This window comes from Tamandua tetradactyla, chromosome 10, assembly GCF_023851605.1.
Source record: "Tamandua tetradactyla isolate mTamTet1 chromosome 10, mTamTet1.pri, whole genome shotgun sequence".
Taxonomy (NCBI): domain Eukaryota; kingdom Metazoa; phylum Chordata; class Mammalia; order Pilosa; family Myrmecophagidae; genus Tamandua; species Tamandua tetradactyla.
Window position 1 is genome coordinate 36,436,153 of NC_135336.1, and position 19,195 is coordinate 36,455,347.

The 19,195-nt window shown below is 35.2% G+C and overlaps 2 long non-coding RNA genes across 6 annotated transcripts in view; one reads left to right on the forward strand and one right to left on the reverse strand.

Moving 5' to 3' along the window:
• Positions 1–1,825: 1,825 nt before the first annotated feature.
• LOC143647871 (uncharacterized) lies at positions 1,826–11,997 on the reverse strand. 2 transcript variants are annotated; one of them, XR_013158229.1, is made up of 3 exons: positions 11,912–11,997; positions 6,591–6,764; positions 1,826–2,169 (listed from the first exon to the last, which is right to left on the reverse strand). It is a non-coding gene; the product is annotated as an uncharacterized LOC143647871 (long non-coding RNA). The 2 variants fall into 2 exon arrangements; XR_013158230.1 differs by lacking the exon at positions 11,912–11,997 and adding an exon at positions 11,833–11,892.
• Positions 11,945–19,195, forward strand: part of LOC143647870 (uncharacterized) — a 108,916-nt gene continuing 101,665 nt past the window's right edge. For 3 of the 4 annotated variants that reach the window (XR_013158224.1, XR_013158228.1, XR_013158226.1), the window contains exons 1-2: positions 11,945–11,987; positions 12,666–12,720. This is a non-coding gene — a long non-coding RNA (uncharacterized LOC143647870). Of the gene's footprint in view, positions 12,281–12,665; positions 12,721–19,195 lie in introns of all 4 variants that reach the window. The other variant, XR_013158225.1, reaches the window with a different exon arrangement.

The following is a 19,195-nucleotide window of genomic DNA, read 5'->3' on the forward strand; positions in this document are numbered from 1 at the left end:
AGTCATTAATGCTGTACTGAATTCAAAATATAGCCAAGATAAAAGCTTACTTTATACAATTGAGATTAATAGGGTATTTGAATTCTACGTTTTGCTTTTAACCTTTAAAGATGTTCACTTCTGTCATTAAGAGAATAAGCATTTTGTTTCTTATTATAAAGTATACCATGTTCCTAACAACAAAGAATGTGATCAGCTGAAGATAATCAATCCTAGGATTTGATATAGATAGTGAGATTATACACATTGCATAATTACTATAATTAATTAAAATAATATAAGATTATATAAACTGGAACCATGTTTCTATTATAACTAGCTTTCTTTTCACTCAATGAATTGCAAAATTATTTCAGTGTCATCCATGCTATTTTGATCTCTGTGAATACAGCTGATCCAATATTTTAAATAATACAACCACTTCAGTAGTCAATCCTATATTTAAATATTGCTCTCAATAATCCATATCATCTATGACTTATTTGTTGGATTTCCAGATTTTTTGTTCTTATTTTATTAAAAAAAATATAGGGAGGATAATTGTAACAAAATCTTTGTGTGTATCCAGTCATTTTCTTGGGCTAGTCCTAGCAGTATGATTGTTGTATTTAACGGTACACATTTAAGACTTTTGATGTGCAATACCAAACTGTTCTCTGGAGGAGGCAAATTCTTGACATTCAAAATATAGTTTGCATATTGAGGTTGACATCATTAATTGTCCACCAGAATCCATTCTCCTCATTGTCATTTTAGTAACAGAACTTTCGCCCTAGACTTATAACTTGGTCTTGGCCACCCAAGTAGGGCTCTATTCCTTATCCACCCTTGAAATTAGATGTGATCACTTGACTTAGTTCTGTCAAATGACAATATGTCACCAGGCAATATGTGGTGTCAACTGGGCTAGATTCCTAAAAGGAAGACAACTGCACTCTGTTCCCTCTTTCCTGCCTCTCTAGGGCTGGACTTAGCTGGGGAGCAACTTTGAACAACCACGAGTGGTAATGGAAGATCAATACAGTAATATCCTGAGAAGCAATAAGTATCCTGAGTCCCAGTACCAAATCCTGGAACATCTCAGCCTCCATCTCGGCCATTTATATGATAGTGAAATAAGCATTCTATCTGGTGCAAGTTACCCATTCTATCTGGGTAAGTTAATTACCCCAGTGGCCAAACCTACAATTTTGAAGTTTGGAGCAGGGAGGAAATGAAAAGGGGGAAATTAATGATCTATTTCTGAAAACTGCTTATTTTTCTGAACCCACGTATTTGTCTCATCAGCTTTGTAGTTGTCCTTCAGTAGGATGTGTACAATGCTTGTGATTATAAGGGGAATAGCAGTTGCTGAAGCCCACCTACTCAAAAATAAAGACAAAGAAAATCTGCCTCGTGCCTGCGGTTGGATTGTTTCTCTAGCTCCAGACTTTCTCTCATAGTATTTCAATTATAAAATCTCTGCTTGATAAAGTTCTTAGATCTAAAGTTGAATTACTCTTGTGTTATATATTATTTAGATTGTTCTGCATTACCACTTAATTGCAAATACTGATGAAACCATCCATAAAATAAATGAAATAAGAAGAGGAAGGTCACTCCTCATCCTTAAGTGCTTTCAAAGGAGTCCCCCTCTATGATTCCAGAGTGCTTCTCAAAAAGAGGACTGAAAAGAACTTTTTATTTTGCAACTGATTTAATAAAATACAATCATCATATTGGACAGCATTTAAAATATCCAAACAATGCACAATATTAAAGCAATTTGAGATGAGGATGATTAAAGAGAAGTAGGAATTTAACAATTTATTGAAGAAAGGCTTGACACTAGGATTTTAACAATTGATATTAGACACAGATATGGTACACAAACAGATTGACACACAATAGTATTTATTCAGTGGGAAGATAAATATTTAGTTAATTGGCTGCTAAAACAAAAAGCCTGCAGTGGGTTAGCTTGAATAACAGAAATTTATTGGCTCATGGTTTTGAAGCTAGGAGAAGTCCAGAATCAATGCTTCAGTGAGGTGATGATTTCTTCTCAAAAACTGGTCTTCTGGAACCGGCTGCTGGCGGTATTTGGCCTTGGCTTTTCTGCCACATAGCAGCCTCTCCTGGCTTCTCTCATGGTCTGATTTTCATTCAGCTTTGAAGAACTCCAGTAATCTGGTATAAAACACAATCTGATTTAGTTGGGCTACCCCTTAATTGAAGTAACTTCTCAAAGAGATCTTATTTACAATGGGTTCATACCCACCAGAATGTCCAAGAATATGTCAAAACTGGGGACACATTTTAGTTCACCATTGGGAGTCACTATATTCTTAAGGGAAAGGCATGTAAGACAAGTGACCTTAGATTCAGGACAATTATTTGAAAACATTACTATTAATCTATTAAAAGCTATAGTTGGGATGCAAGGGTAGTTCAGTGGTAGAATTCTCATCTGTAATGCAGGAGATCTGGGTTTAATTCCCAGCCTGTGCCCTTAAAAAAAAAAAAAATTAACAGATGGTGCTGCAATAACAGGATAGTCACATGGAAAAATAATGAAATGTGACATGCACCATACAGCAAACAAAATACAAAACAAACAAAAACAATAACCATGTGAAGGAGGGGGTGGTCTGTGTGCCAGAAATTTTACAAAATCACTATCAAAGCCATTTTTTAAGGAAAAATGAAATTTCAGTACTTTTACATCAGGGTGATAAAATGCTTTGCAAAGATGGCTACAGCAGTCTCTCACCCCTATTATATGTACTTTTTCAATGTAACGTTTCAATTCCCTCCGTGAGAAGGTAGAGTCTATTTTCCCTCTCTTTGGCTATGGATTGGACTATGTGCTTTGGCCAACAGAATATAGTGAAGTAACATGTCATGACTTTCAAGCCCAAGACTCAACAAGATGTCAAGCTTCTGGACAAGCTCTTAGAAACCAAATATTTTGTAAGAAAGTTATATGTGAACTGCTGAAAATATCAAGTGGAAGGAACTGAGAGATCCTGGCCAACAGCTTCGGCCAACAGCTTCAGCCAATTGCCAGACATGCAAGCATAGTCATCCAGGAGCAGTCAGCTGCCCTGCCAACTGACCCACAGACCCATCAATGAGTCTGGCTGACATTATGAGGAGCAGAGACAAACCACGACAGCCCTACCCAAGTTGCCAATCCTTAGTAATCTAAGCAAATAAATAGTCAATGCAACTTTTCTACTGGTTTAAAATTATGTTAAATCAAAAAACTAAAGGGAAAATAAGTCAAAGAACAAGAACAAATACAAATTTTCTTAATATAAAATAGAAATATTCTGATTAGTCACTTAAATTATGAAATAATTTTTAATGAGTGATTCAAAGCCTGATTTAAATAGAATTTAGTCCTCACAATTTGAAAATAAATGGACATAGGACTTGCCACTACTGATTTAAAGGAGACTATGCTACTGTAGAGGTGGCCTATTTTCTTATAGCATACTCTGTGATGGTTTGACTTCAGTTTATGATAGACTTTTGAATGAGTGATGCTACATAAAAGGCAGGTTTATTGGTAAAAAAATATTGCTTAATAAATGGAAATACATGTGCACCACTGATGAAACAATTTTTCAATGGATGGATGAAGTCTGAAACTCACATTTAAAGAAGAATTTTAGTTAAATCTATTTGAAGATAACTGAAGGTTGCTCTGATTAAACATTTTGTTCAACATGGCATAAGCATGCTTTGGACTTGAAGTTGTTTCAAGATGCATTAATATTTTCACAGGATGATTTATGATGCTTATTCAGATTCATTTGTAATATCAAAGCTTAAATTAGAGCCAATTTGGCAGCTTTCCAATTTGAAACCTCATATGTACAATGAAATTCTCCTTAAGGGTGGAAAACTATTAAACAAAAATAGCATCTGGTAGTCCACACTCTTTCTGCAAGATTAGCAAGAATTTTTTTTTCCTTAAAACAAATTCACAAAGTAATCTACCAGATAACTCTGTTTATAGAACCAAAAATGATTCAAATCAAAGTTCTTCAGTACCTTAGTGCCAAAGAAGATTATAGTCATATTTACATGTGTCTCTCTTTTGTTCAGCTCTCAACACAGCTGAGAGAGGTAACAAGCCAGGTGAGTTTGTTGCAAAAAATATGGTTCAGAAATAATTAATTTTAGAAAGCTATATTTCATTTTTATTTGTACCTCTTCTATTGTTTGACACAAAAGACAAAAAAGTGAAGAAACTCTCATAACTTTCTGGGCTACTTGTGTTTGAGAACAGCTATCTGTTGAGTTAAAACAAATGTTTTCCCATTTGTTTTAAATTGTGAGTGTTAGAGTACGAAATCAGGCTTAAAATCACACATCAAATGTAACGTCACAAGAAATGACTAATCAGATCCCCTCTATTTTATATTACACACATTTGTTCTTGCTCGTTGCCATAACTTTTACTTTTTCCTTTTGACATAATTTTAGACTCTCAGAAAAGTTGCAAGAATAATGCAAATGATTGTTTTATGAGTTTCTTGCAGATTTCCTAAATTGTTGTTATGTTCTTAAAGCTAATCCATTCCTGTGGGTTTAGACCTATTGTGGTTGGGACCTATTGATTAAATTATTTCAGTAGAGGTGTGCTCAAGGTAGCCTGTTGTCTTCTTACTGGAGTCCTTTATAAGAGATGAAATTCAGAGAAGCACAGAGAGAAGCCAAGAAGGACAGAAAGTAAAAGAAAAAAATACACAGAAGCTCAGAGAGGAAGCCACTGAAGCAAGAAGCTGGAAGCAACGAAATCTGGGAGAGATGGAAGAGACCAGCAGACACCGCCATGTGCTTTTCCCTATGTGACAGAGATGTCCTGATTGCCAGCTGCCTTTCTTCAAGAAGAAGGTATCACCATGGTGATGCCTTGATTTGAACATTTTCATAGCCTCGGAACTGTAAACTTGTAATCTAATGAATCCCCTCTGTTAAAAGCCAGTCAATTTCTGACATACTGCATTTCATCAGTTTTAACAAACTAAAGCAATTGTTGACATTTTACTCACATATTTATATTATATATCAATTATGTATATATCTATATCTACATTGATATGTATATTCATTTGTTCCAAACATTTCAGTGTTTATTTCCTTATAAAAGGCAATAATTTTCTTAATAACAGTACACATTTAAATTGTGGAGTTGGCATCTCTGATATATTCATTTTTTTCCCAATAGTACAACTCTTCCTAGGAATACTTCTATGTTGCCCATATTAAATTAGCTCCCAGTGCACCCTGATACTCATCCCCACTCATATTCGCCCCAGCATGACACTCTCATCCCATTTTCTGGCAAATTCTTATCATGATGTCTATCTCTTTGATACACTACTAACTCATAAAAACTGGGACCATATCCATTTTAATTTCCTCTGGATTCCAATGTGACATAATGCTTGCCACTTAAGCTTACCATAATATTTTTAGACAAATTTATAGATTCAAGAATAAATGAAATTGCTACCCTGCTTTTTCTTTAGGTTTTTTTTTTTTCTTTATCTTTTCAATCATAGACCAACAGAATTCATAAGAGATCTCAGGGTTCATTGAGGCACAAAAGACTTCATTTAAAGCCATTCATTTTAGCAATCTGAAGATTAATTTTCAGCTTCATCAGAAAATGTAAATAATTTAAAGGATAAGTGAATTTCTTTATTTACAAAACTAAGCAATTATTATGGCACAAATTTATTAAAGACTTGCTATGTTTGAGATACCTTGCAAATATTTTGCATATCTATATCATTTAATCAAAGTAACAAGTAGACTTTAATGAGTGGTTACCATCTTCTAGGCATTATGTTATGAAAATTACAAGGATTATCAAATCTAATAATAAAGTGTAAATAATTCTAAATCTTTTCCTATGTTCCAGGTACAAGAGTAAAAGCTTTATATATATTAAGTCATGTAACCTTTACAACAACATTATGATGGGGCTACTATCTTTTAACATTTTTATTGTGAAATATATATATACAAAAAGCAGTACATTTCTAAGTACATTTCAACAAAAAGCTATAGAACATATTTCAAAGTTCAGTATGGGTTACAGTTTCATAATATCAGGTTTTTCCTACTAGCTGCTCCAAGACACTGGAGAAATATTAATGTAATGATTCAGCACTCATACTCATTTGTTGACTCCCATCTTCCAAGTTATAACTCCTCCTTCTCCTTTGATCCTTCTCCCAATCTGTAGTGATATTTGGGCTATGCCCATTCTAATGTTTTCATGTTGGAAAGGGGTGTCAATAATATGGGATAAGGAAATGAAATGAGTTGATGTTCTTGGAGAGGCTAGCCTCTCTGAGTTTCAGGACTTATCTGGTATAGGAACTGCCTGGAGGTTCTGGAAAGTAAACAGTGCATAAAACTTTTTGTAGAATCGTAAAGTCCTAGATGTTCCTTAGGGGTTAACAAGAATGATGTTTGTTGGAGGTTGGCAAACCGTGGCACTTAGCAATATCTAGCTGAAGTTTGCATAAAAGTACTCCTAGCCTCTCAAATCTATTTGAACTATCTTAGCCAATATAAGAAGATACCTTATTTTATTACATTTCTTTTCCCCCTTTTGGTCAGGAAGTCATTGTCAATCCAACGGTGCCAGAGCCAGGCTCATCCCTGGGAGTCATGTACCACATTGCCAGGGAAACATCACCCTTCGATGTCATGTCTCACATAGGTGAGAGGTTAATGATTTTCCTTGCAGAGTTGGGCTGAGAGAGAGAGAGAGGCCATATCTAAGCAACAAAAGTGGTTTCTGTAAGTAACTCTTAGGCATAATTATACGTAGGCTTAGCTTCTCCACTACAAAAATAATTTCTTGCAGCAAGATTAAGGGCTTGGCCTATTAACTGGGGAGTCCCAATGTTTGAGACAGTACCAGGAGTTTCCCAGGTGGGAATGTTCAGTAGTGCCATATTTTTTCTCCAGGCCCTCAAGGAACTTTGCCAATACTTTAATTATCTACTCAACATACTCTATAATGTTTCTGAGTATTACATTAATCTGTATAGAACCACAAGCCCTCTTTTCCATTCTAGGCTCCATACATTTGGTTTGTTTAAACAAGTTACCCAGTCAGGTCGAGTTAGATTGTGTGCTACAGAAAATTTAGGTTTTGAACAAAATAAACCTTTCTTCTTTTGGTCTTGTATAATACGTGAAACTCTGAAATACAAACAATATCATCTATCGCCCTGTATTCTGATTTGCTTAGTTCCTCGGTTTCGGTCTTATTTCTAATCTAAGCTTGATCTTCTTTTTCTTTTGGTTTCTTTAACAGTTGTTTTGTGCAGCAATGCTGACTTGCAGAGCTGCAGAACCCCAATTGTCAGTCTTAGGTGTCACACAGGTAGCCAAAGTTTCAGAGATGTACCAGGTTATACACGTATAGCACATCTTTTCAGAATATAAATAACACAACCCTGGACTAAATATAACTGCTATAGGAGTTTACCATTTAGGCCCCAAGTATTTTCTAAAAGAGACGATACAATATTTGTTCTTTTATTTCTGGATTATTTTGTACAACATAATGTCCCTAAGGTACATTAAAAATAGGGATGCTACCTTTACTCCTATTTTACAAGTGAGGAAACTCAAACATTGAGAAATTACGTTTTCAATGGAAATTATGTCTATTTTAAAGAGAAGAAAGCCTGAAACTTGGATAAGTTATTTACTCAAGCCATTCAGCTAGTTAATTGCTGTTAGAATTCGAACCCAAGCTCATCTGACACCAAAGCCATTTGTTCTCAAAGAAAATTTTCTATCTAAAAAATTTTCCTTTAGAAAAAAATGTGGTTTTTATTATGAAAGGTTGGTAATTTCATTTCATTAAAAATTTACATTTTAACTAAATTTAAATTTCATGTTTTTACATTTACAATTATATAAATATTGGTTGTTTTGTGTATCCTTTCACATTGTATTTTACAACTGATCAGCATTATCATTTTATATGAAATTTTCAGTAATTATTTTGTACTTTTGAAACTGACTGTACTTACCTAATAATTATATCTAACAATTTTAAGCACAATTGACATATTACCAGATTATAAATATTAGTAGAGATTAATAGCCCAAGATTAAAGATTAGTATGATTTACTTAATCAATTTCTCTAATTTGAGGCACTGAGGGTTTTTTTGTTGTTGTTGTTGTCGTTGTTTTCTTCTGGTTTTTTTTGGTCCTTTATGGAGGAAAGCTTTAATCTTAACTAAACAGCAAAATGTACAGAACTTACATTATTTCATCTTAATCATAGTCACCACAGACATCCATGTGTTCATTACTTTTCATCTTGCAAGGGCATCCTAACTGGTTTCCCACCATGTTTTTCTCCATTATAATGCATCTTGCATACCAAGGAAAGAACAATCCTTGTAAAGCTTAAATGTGGCAAGTTACGATCAAGCTCAAAATCATTCTATGGTTCTCAATTGCCTGTAGAAATTAAAGCCTTTCATCATCTGAGCCTAGTCTACTTTTTCAGCTTCTTAACTCACCACATATATTCAAATTCTATACTCTTCGCTCAAACTAGGCAGTATATCACAGTCTAAACTCAACAGCAATAAAATATAGTGGTTACAATTTTCATTTTAATCCTGTCTCTGTATGTATATTTTTATGACTCTGAGAAATTCATTATAATTCTTTGAGCCTAAATTTCTCCACATAAAAAATAATGTATGACAATAATACTACGTACCACCAAAAGGATTAAAAGAATGATGGGTGTAAAGTAATTACCACTGTACCAGGTATACGTAAATGCTCAATATATCTAAGTTGTTATAGTCAATATCCTGATGCTTTTCCAGCATCACAAATATTATCACCATTTTGCCTGAGCCGTGCCTACTGTGGAATCAATATATGTACTTTTCTGTTCTCATATGACATTATTTTTCTTTTTTCTTTTTTTGGCATGGGCAGGCTCCAAGAATCGAACCTGGGTCTCCAGTATGGCAGGCAAGAATTCTGCCACTGAGCCACCATTGCACCTCTCTGGCATTCCTTTTTATGCACATCTTATAGTTATATTTTTGGCAGTTTTATTGAGATATGTCACATACTGAATAAGTTATCTGAAGTATACAATCACTACTTCACAGTATTATGTTGTATATGTGCATACAGCCCCATTATAGTTATTTTTATATAGGCCGTGTCTCCTGTTGTATCTGGTTGATTCTAAGCACCATTTGAGCAGAGGCTATGACTTATCATTGATTATAGACTTCCCCAGAACAGAACACATAATACTAACCACATAATACTCCTTATGGAAATGCTGTGAAGAATGGAATAAAAACCAAGCAAAATCATATCAAGATAATCTTTAGAAGTAAGAGACAGAAAAGAAAAAATCTTTAAGCTTGATAAAGTGACTTTAGGTCTATGAACTAGAGAGCCTTATTTTGGTTATTTTTGTATTTTTATAGAAAATTTGCATCTATGTTAATGAACAAGACTGGTCTGCAATTTTCTTTTCTTGTCTGGGGATGGTTTTCCCTTTTAATTTTATATTAGTTCAGATAAATAGGGTTATATTTTACTACATATTTATAAAGTTAGGGCTTAGTCTTACAAGAACATTTTTCAGTTTCATTAGTTTTATCGAAGCATTAACTTTTGATTATTTTACTTGATTTTGGTTTTTTATTTGATTCTATTTAAACTGTTCTCTAGAATCCCTATTTCAATTTCCATGATACTATTGGCACAAATATTAGCTCTTTCTTTATAAAAAAATTTAGTTTTCTCCATTATTATCATTAGGTTTTATAGTCACACATTTCAGGCCCATCACTTTTCTATGACCTTGCACAAGTTTCTTACTGTCTCTAGATCTAGATGTCCTAATCTTAAAATAGGTAATTCTACTATATCTACTATGATAATTAAATAAAATAACATATTTAAAGTTCTTAACACAGTGCTAACACTGATTAAGGATTCTCTTAGATAATGGTGATGAAGATGATGATCTGATCATGGTGATGATATTATGTTGCACATATTTAAATTAGGCAAACATTTGGATCTTTTTCTTATTATCTGGCTTGATATTTCAGTTATCCATTCTGTGTGATTTCCATGAATATTTTTGGAGAAGAGCTTATAAAAAGACTTTATCTACAGATACATTTATTTTATTTAGTTTAAGCTTCCTGTATGCTCTCATTTGAGGAAGGCTATTTTAATTCTTCACATGCACTCCAAAATAATTTTTATGTCTATATACGTAAAGTTTATCTTATGATTAATGAGGTAATGTCTGAAAAGAACTGTGAATTACTTGAGAAAAGGATAGAAGGCCAGAATCTAAATAGCATCAGGACTTATGTTTGTGTTTATAAACTAGAAAGATGCTTTTCTATTTCTGAAGACTTGGGTTGCCAAGCACTTACCAATGTATTGAAGAACTGTTATTGTGAAGAAAGAGGAGTGGGCAAAGATGCATGAACTGATGTAACAAGGACAAAGTAAGATATTATAAGAAAGATTCTGAACAGAAAATACAAAAGTAAGGCAAATTTGAAGAAGCACAATAATGAGATTGGATCATCTTACTTAGTAACTGCATGTCACATAGTTCATTGCTCTCTTCCTTGGAACACTTTCCTTACTAGGCCTCAAGTATAAAACCCTTATCTATTGTTTTCCTTCTTTATCTCTTTTATACTAGGTTCCTTTGCTAATTCCTTCTTATCTTCCTGACCTCTAAATGTGAGGGTGTTCCAGCACTCAGTCATCCAAATTCTTTTCTATCTACACATCCTCCTTTAATGATTTCATGCACACTCATGGCTTTGAATATCATCTATATGCTAATAATTTCCAAATTTATATCTCAAGCCTGGACCTGGACAAGTCTCTGAGCTTTAAACTTGTATAGCAACTGTTCAGCACCTCCAATGAAATGTCTAATAGTTATTTCAAGTTTAACATGTCCCCAACTGAGCTTTGGATACCTTCCTCCAATCCCCAGCCTCAGTCCTTCACAAATCTTCTTTTCTCAGAGTCTGACCTATCAGTACATGGTAAATCCATGTTTTTTCCTTTTGCTCAGGCCAAAGCCTTTAGTCATCTCTGATTCTCTATGTCCATCGTACTCCATAGCCATCCACCAACATATTTTTTTCAACTTTATCTTTAAGTCATATCCAGAATCTGACCATTTATTACCACCAGTTCTAATTCCCTCAACTGTCACTGGGAGCTTCCTAATTGGACTCCCTGCTTCAACCCTCACCTTTTCTCTAAAACCTCCAACAGAATGATGGTTAACTGAATTCAGCTTAGGAATGGCATTTATGGTTACATAGCCATTTTTTTTTTTTATGATCCATCTCTGACTGGGCCCTATACCACAGTATAACTGTTATTTGAAAGGTATTTAATTCTCCATTGCAAAGGACATGGCTTTGTTCCAGAACCTCAGGGTTATGCATTGTAATTCTACCATTAAGCTTTATATAAACCCCACAGAGCATTTTTTCCTATTACAGATATATCTAATACCACGGTGTCTGTCAGGTTAAATCCCAGGCTTCTTAACCTGAATCGGGAAACCTGGATCTTTTGCAGTCTTTTCCTACTCTATGCACTACTCAAAATGTAGCTTTTCATATAGATTGGTAAAAAGAGCAGAGCATTATTCTAGGATGTGGCCTATCAGACATTGTATTTTCTTCTTTATGCCTTAATTGTGCTTATTTCAGTGGGTATTTCCTGGAATGCTACAATCTTTAAAAAAAAAATTTATTACTGTGGTAGTGTCCTCTCTAGAGGGTTATATCCTATTCTCTGAAGTTCATCTGCATTTCCAAGGCCACCAATATACTTACCATTTGTTGCTTAACTGGTCTGACAAGCATGATGTCACAATACAGTGGGTCCAATGGAATGCTCTACTGGACATCCGTGAGTAGAGTCCTGGGTTTCTTCAGAATACATTGTAACAAAAATCTGAGGGTTAATATAGTCATGGGGCAAAACTGTAAACTTATCCTTATGTTGTTTAAAGTGAATCTGAACTCTTTCTAGTTTTCATTTCCCATCAGGACTGAAAAACGTATCGACCATAAACCATGTACATGAAGCTGCGCCTTAATCTACTTTATTAAGTTACTACATTTGGCGAAACAGTTGCAACTGTGGGTACTACCTTGCTATTATCTTCCAGGATCCATCTAACCCTTGCAGAGACTAAACAGGTGAATTGAATGAAGTTATGGCAAGAGCCACTGCTGTATTCTTTCAGGCCTTAAAATAAAGTACTAACCTATGCCAGTTTCACAGACTACCCACTGCAAAAGTTCTTGCTTTTTAATTCTCCATTACAGATCAAGAAATCAGATTGGGGATTCCGTCAACTACGAAACATATCCACTTCTAATATAAATTTGTTTACTGGTAATTATTTACCCAGTCGAGTCATGTATTCATGGTGAATGAGATCTAGGCCAGGACTCCACTTGTTCCCTGTCTCCCATATTCCCACTGGTATGTGATCCCAATTCTGCAACAGACTTTCTGTGGTCTCTCCTGGTTTTTTAGTAATGTGCACATCCTTCTCACCAACATTTTTTTTTTTTTTAGTGATTTTTGATAAACAGAATGACTTTGGGATATCTCATGGTGAGGGAGTCTTCTGGTAAGTTTTCAATCCTCACACATGTATTACCTTGAGAATGGTCCCTTCTTTCTCTCTTAGCTCTTTGCCCACTGTCTGCTGTGGCATTTATGGCATTTTTCCTTTTCTTAGAGTGGTCCATCAATTTTCCCAAGCTACTAATAGCCATGTTTTCATGCACAGCTCAACACATTCTTCTTGACTCCATGCTGTCATATCATTACATATTTTCTAGGTCCTACATTTCTTTCATTATATTGTTCTTTTCCATCATTAGGAGACTTGGGACCTCCCTGTCCATATTATGATGCAGTTTAATTTGGTTGTTGGTCTAGTGGCCAGGAGGGAGAGGTGGGGCAGTTCTTGAGAGGCCAAGTGTCACCTTGTGAGAGTAGACCAGGGTCTTCAAGCAAGCCTGAAGTACTAGCCTTAAGAGGAAGGAGTGATCCACTTCTGTAGGCTCTGAGGATTTAGCAGAATTTAAGGACCCAAGATATGCAAGCGTATCCATCTCAAATATCCTCAGCTCATGTCTTATGGTGAATGGTTACATTGTACTAGGATTCTACCCACCACCATGATAGAGCCTTTATTTCCTTCTGGGCAGCAGATAATCAAGTTCCAAAATGTAATCCTAGCTTCTTCTCAGATCTCTCCAGAAAGGAGACTTTGAGATGAAGATTAGCTTGCATGAATTTTATTAGGAAGCTGTTAAGATCAACACCTCTGGTGAAGAGAAGGAAGTAGGATTGAGAAACTGGTAAATCCTGGCTTTAGGGCAGTCAGAATAAGACCTCTGTCTATTTTGCAAAGAACAACGACACTTGGATGACCATTTAGAGCAGTCCTGAATTGAGGCAAGGAGACTGAGTATTTATACCTCGAATTTAGTCATGACATGCAGGTCACCCTAGAGTCAGGGGCATGATTTCAGAAAAGGCAGCCCTGTTTATTAGAGGCAATTACCACACAGAACTGAAAAGGGTGCTCCATGCATGATTAACACAAAGCACATGAACTCACAGTTTTTAAAGACATTGTGCTTCTATTAAAGTGGCTTTATATCTTATTAGCTCTTTTGGCAGCTACATCAAGGACTGAGAGATGCAATCAATGCAGAACACATATCCCAAGCCCCCATATTAGGAATCAATATTGGAGAGATTTTTCCTCTACCATGCATTATTTTTGGTTAATCTGGAAATTATACTGCGTTAAATGAATCTCTGCCTGGGTTAATATCAACCATCTTTAGGATAAACATAAGCTATAGTCCATTAAGATTAAAAAGGTGCTAAGAAATTATCTGGTAAAATTCTTTAATAGATCTTGAATCCCTACTGACATTGTTCTCAATTACATCTCTGTTTGGACACTTACCATTATCGGAATACTTTTAACCTCCAGTGGAACTCATTCCAGTTTTGGTAGCTATGATCAGTTTGCAAGCTTTCCCCCTTGTTGAGAAAACTCTATCACTTATACCTTTTCTTTTAGCTCTGATATGAAGAATCACATATATGGATCAACTTCTAATAAGAGTGTTTCAGAGATTTAAAGATGGCTATTAAGTTATACCCCACACATATCCCAATCCACTGACTCCAACCACCCTTCATGTTGCCCAGTTTTAATTCCCATGATGAGCTGGTTACTGTCTTCTGACTTCACTGCAAGTTATCAGGTTTTTCAAGTGTCACTTTCAGAACTGAACACAATGCTCCAAAGCATGAAGGATACAGGGCTCCAACTGTTTGAAGACACTGTACTTCTGTTAAGGCAGATTCATATATTATTAAGTCCTTTGGCAGCTCCATCAAGGGACATTTTACCTACTATGGAAAATTGCTATATCATGGTGTAATTAAAATATAAAAACCAATATTCAAACTAATTAATTGATATGGAGTTTTTGCTTATTTTTATTTCCTTCTCTTCCAGAAAATTGTGAGAATGAGATCTTGTAGTAGGTTGAATTATGCATTCCAATGAAAGGCATGTTCTTAATCTTAATCCACATTTTTGTGAGTGTGAACTCATTGTAAATAGGATCTTTTGAAGATGTTATTTTTAGTTGACATGTGGCCCAACCTTAGGAGCCAGCATGGACCATAATTCATATTTCCGGAGTCCTTAATAAACACAAGAAATTCTGACACAATCAGTCAGAGAAAGAGACAAACCAGAAGCCAGAAACCAGCAGAAACTGGAAGAGCAGACACAAGCAGAGACAGATTGCCACATGATAGTTGGCAGAGATGCAAGCCAAAGAAACTCAAGGATGGCAGCAAGTGAGCACCAGAAGGATATATGGTGGGAGATATAAGGGAGAAAGCATGACCTTGCTGATACCTTGATTTTGGACTTCAAGCTTTCTAAACACTGAGCCAATAAATCCCTGTTAAGCAAATCCATTTTGTGGTATTTGTCATAGCTGCCTGGAAAATGCAGACAGTTTTTGTTCTATATCAAGGAAAGAGGCAAAATAAACAAAAATAGGAAAAAAAGAAAAGAAAACATAAAGAGAAGTAAAGGTAAAGAGCCAAAGGCATATCCTAAAGTGGTGAGTTTAATGAATCTGTATATAGAGCCCAGTTACTATACTGGGTACAAACCTTATATTATTTGCAATTAATAAAGTTATATACTTGTGGTTTGAAATTTCACAATTTTAATCCCTGTATCATAAAGTTCATTTTATGCATTATTTAATGAACAAGATACATCTTTTCTTCTAAAAGAGCCAATAGTACTTCCCTACCATCCGAGCCTTTATTTCTGCAATGGACACCATAGCACATCTGTCTGAAGTCCAGAGCTTTCAAGAAAACCCCATATACCAATTTGCTGAGTTGTCATAATTTTATACTGATCCTGAATCTATTATTCTCGAAACAGAAGAATGGATCGGTAATTTACAGTCAATCATGTGGCTTAAAGGTAACTTCATTAATTCTCTTTCCATAACATGGTCCTCTACTATCTCAACAAATATTGTTCCCAGTGTCCAAGAGAAATGTAGACACAGCCAAGTTCAGCTTTGTAAATGTTATGATCTACAAATGCATATCTTACAGCAACTAGGAAGCCAGAGTACTTTTACAGATGTCAGCAGGAGTTAATAATATTAGCTTTTCTGAGGAATGGTAGAATCTGAGTGAGAGGTTAATTTAGGATTATAGGCAATGAGACTTAAATTATTTATTAAGAATATTTAACTGGTAAGTGCTGAGAACAGTAAGAAAGGCCAGCTTAGATAGGAAGCTAAATTCTGAGTTAAAACCATGTTGGTGGCTGAATCACCATGAAACTGCTATTTTGCTTTTCTTTTTATTTAATGCTCAATTATCTTAAATACTTAAATGAGAGTTCAAATGCTGCCATAACATACCAGTGAGACATTAATTGTGTGTTTTAAAATGGCTAAGATTGGAATTTATGTTTTAAACGTATGGCTATATTTATGGAGTTGCCCTATAATCACTGTAATGCTAACTTTCAGAGTTGACGTTCAGCTGTGGATGACAAATCATTTGGCAAACCACAGTTAAACCTCACAATAGCGCTGCCTGGCAGGTAATGAAATCCAAACTTTTATTTTTATTAATAAGATTTGTTCTTTTGTGTTCTGCAAACATATGCTCATCAATTTATTAAAGTTTCAAGTAGTTGACAGAATGGCAGGTGTTCATGCCGTGTGCTGGAGTTTCAGATTACTCACTTCTGAATATTCCCTGTAAAATGTGGCTTAATGAAAAACAGTAGAACTTTAGTAGCAATATTTAGGTTCTAGACCTAAACTACTACTGCCTTAGTTTTCTTGGCTTCTCAAGCAAATATAATACAATGAGTTGGCATAAAAAATGGATGTTTATTGGATCATGGTTTTTAGGCTAGGAAAAGTAAAAATCAAGGCATCATCAAGGTAATGCTTTCTCCCCAAAGTCTGGGGCACTCTGGGGTTTGCAGCTAGTGAATCCTTAGTCTTTGTTACCTCTGTCACATAGCAATGCATATGGTAACCTCTCATGGTCTCTCCCTTCTCTTCCATGCTCTCTTGACCTCCAGCGTCTTGCTTTCTGTGGTTTTTTTATATCTGTCTGAATTTCATTCTTCTTAAAAAAGACTCCAGGAATAGGGTTAAGATCCATCATGATTGGGTTGGCCACACCTTAACCAAGATAACCTCTTCAGAAGGTCTTACTTACAATTGGTTCACGCTATTGTAAGTTTAAGGAAAACTCCTCATCAGCATAAGCACCAATTAGGTGGCCATAGGCCAAGCCCAATTTCTTTAGCTACATTAGTCTCCCTTTATCCAAACACAGGAAGTGTAATAGATATTGTCAATGATCTTTCTGTTTCTAACATGCTAGAACTCTCATCTACTATGTGTATTCTCAGCTAAATAATGAAGGTGGATTCAGAAAGACTTGTTTCCTAGCCACAAGAACATACAATTCAATGTTAATATGAGCTCATGTAAAGGAAAGCATTTTATCCATATTAAAAAACAAAGAAGCTACTGACTTTGCTTATAAGCAAAATGGATTAAAAGATTATGAGATTTACTATTCCAATGGAATAAAAAAAATTTTAAATATATGAAAAAAAATGATTCTCAAGATACCGGACATCAGGCAATGAAGGACAATGATCTCTGAGGGAGAGGAAAGAATTAGGGCATCCCTTATAATTGCCCTAGCTAACTCCCTGGAGAAAGCTTCCAGATCATGGTGCACAGAGAAAGAATTAATGCAAAGTTCAGCAATCTTCCTGAGTTAAGGGGATAGAACTGAAAGTCTGGAGAACACAAGGCAGAGTTCTCAGGACAGAGTAGCAAAGAAAAAAGAGTGGCCCCAAAAAAGAACTTCAGAGATCTTCAGAGGGTCTCCCTGAAGTATTAATTTGAGTATACATCAGTGCACACATGTAAGGAAACTACCTGAAAGTGTGGAGAGAAACATCCAAGGGAATTAGAAGGAAGAGTGACCTCGAATAGAGTCCATTTGTCAGAGCCAGAATGTAAAACCTCGTAATTCACAGGCATTAGGTAGAGTAAAAAGATACTTAAGGGTCACAGAGTTTAAAAGCAAGATGAGGAAGAATAAACAGTTCCCAAATAACTTAACCACATTCCAGTACACAGAGGGAATAGAATATTTGCAGCAATATAAAACCATACAGTCTCCAATAAGTTAAAATTCATATCTGGTATCCAGTAAAAAATTAGGAAGCATGCTAAGAAACAGATAAATATCACTCATAATGAGAAAAGAAATAAGTGAAAACAATCTAGAACTTGCATAGCTGTTGGAATCAGCAGTTAGGACATTTAAAAAGTTATTACGACTGTATAACAATGTTCAAGAACACAGAAGAAAGATTCAACTGTTAGAAATGTGAAAAATATAAAAATGAAAAGCTTAATTCAACTTCTAGTGACAAAAATTATAACATTTAAGCTGAGAAATGCACTGGTTGGATTAACACTTTATTAGACACTACAGAAGAAAAGATCCGTGAACTTGAAGACATCATTAAAAGCTATCTAAAATAAAACTTAGAAGTAAAAGAAAATAAAAAGAATAAACACACACACACAAACAAAAAGAAAGTATTAGTGATCCAAAAATAAGTCAACAAAATCCAAGCACAGGAAACATGATGACGTTATAGCAAGTCACGTCCGAAGCAAATTGCTTAAAATCAGTAATAAATAGAAAATATTAAAAGCAACCAGAAGTAAAGAACACATTACTATTGAGAAACAGTTCCCAATACATTTCTTCACATATTGTAATTCCCAATATGTTTCTTCACATATTGTAAGCAAGGCATTAACTGACCTTTATTCTGGACTATTTTTTCAAGCATGTTAGTATAATTAACAGCCTTGTCTCTCTCCAGAACAAAGAACAGTCATGCTTAATAATCTACTCAGTATAAAAGACTTTGACTCCCCACCCCCCAAAAAAGACTTTGACCCCCTAAAGCCACGGTTCCTCCGTTATAATGCAATCAACTGCATGTGCAGGTGTCATCATTCTTTTTTCATGTCATCCCATGAGAACTGGGATTCAGGAACCAGCATGAAAATGTTGATATTCTGACTACCATTATTTTTGTGAGCAATAAATTGTCCTTTGTCTCTAGCCCATGAGTCTTATGTCTTCCACAGCATCCATGAAAACATGGCAGCCTAATATGTTAACTTGCAAGTAGGATAAAATCTCAGACCCTCAACAGTTCAGGACAATTTTGGCAGTGAGGGTGGGATGCTGACAGAGACACAGCTTTCTGGAAAAGGAAGATTCATGGCTTCATGGGACAATTAACAGGATCTGAGGGAATCAATCAGAATCAATAACAAACATGGGAATCAATAACAAACATATTGACCAAATAGCATAGTTATTCTCTCACACTCCTCCAGGTGAGGCACATTCTTCTATATTTTGGTGGTCAACCTCAGATCAGCATGTAGTAACAACAA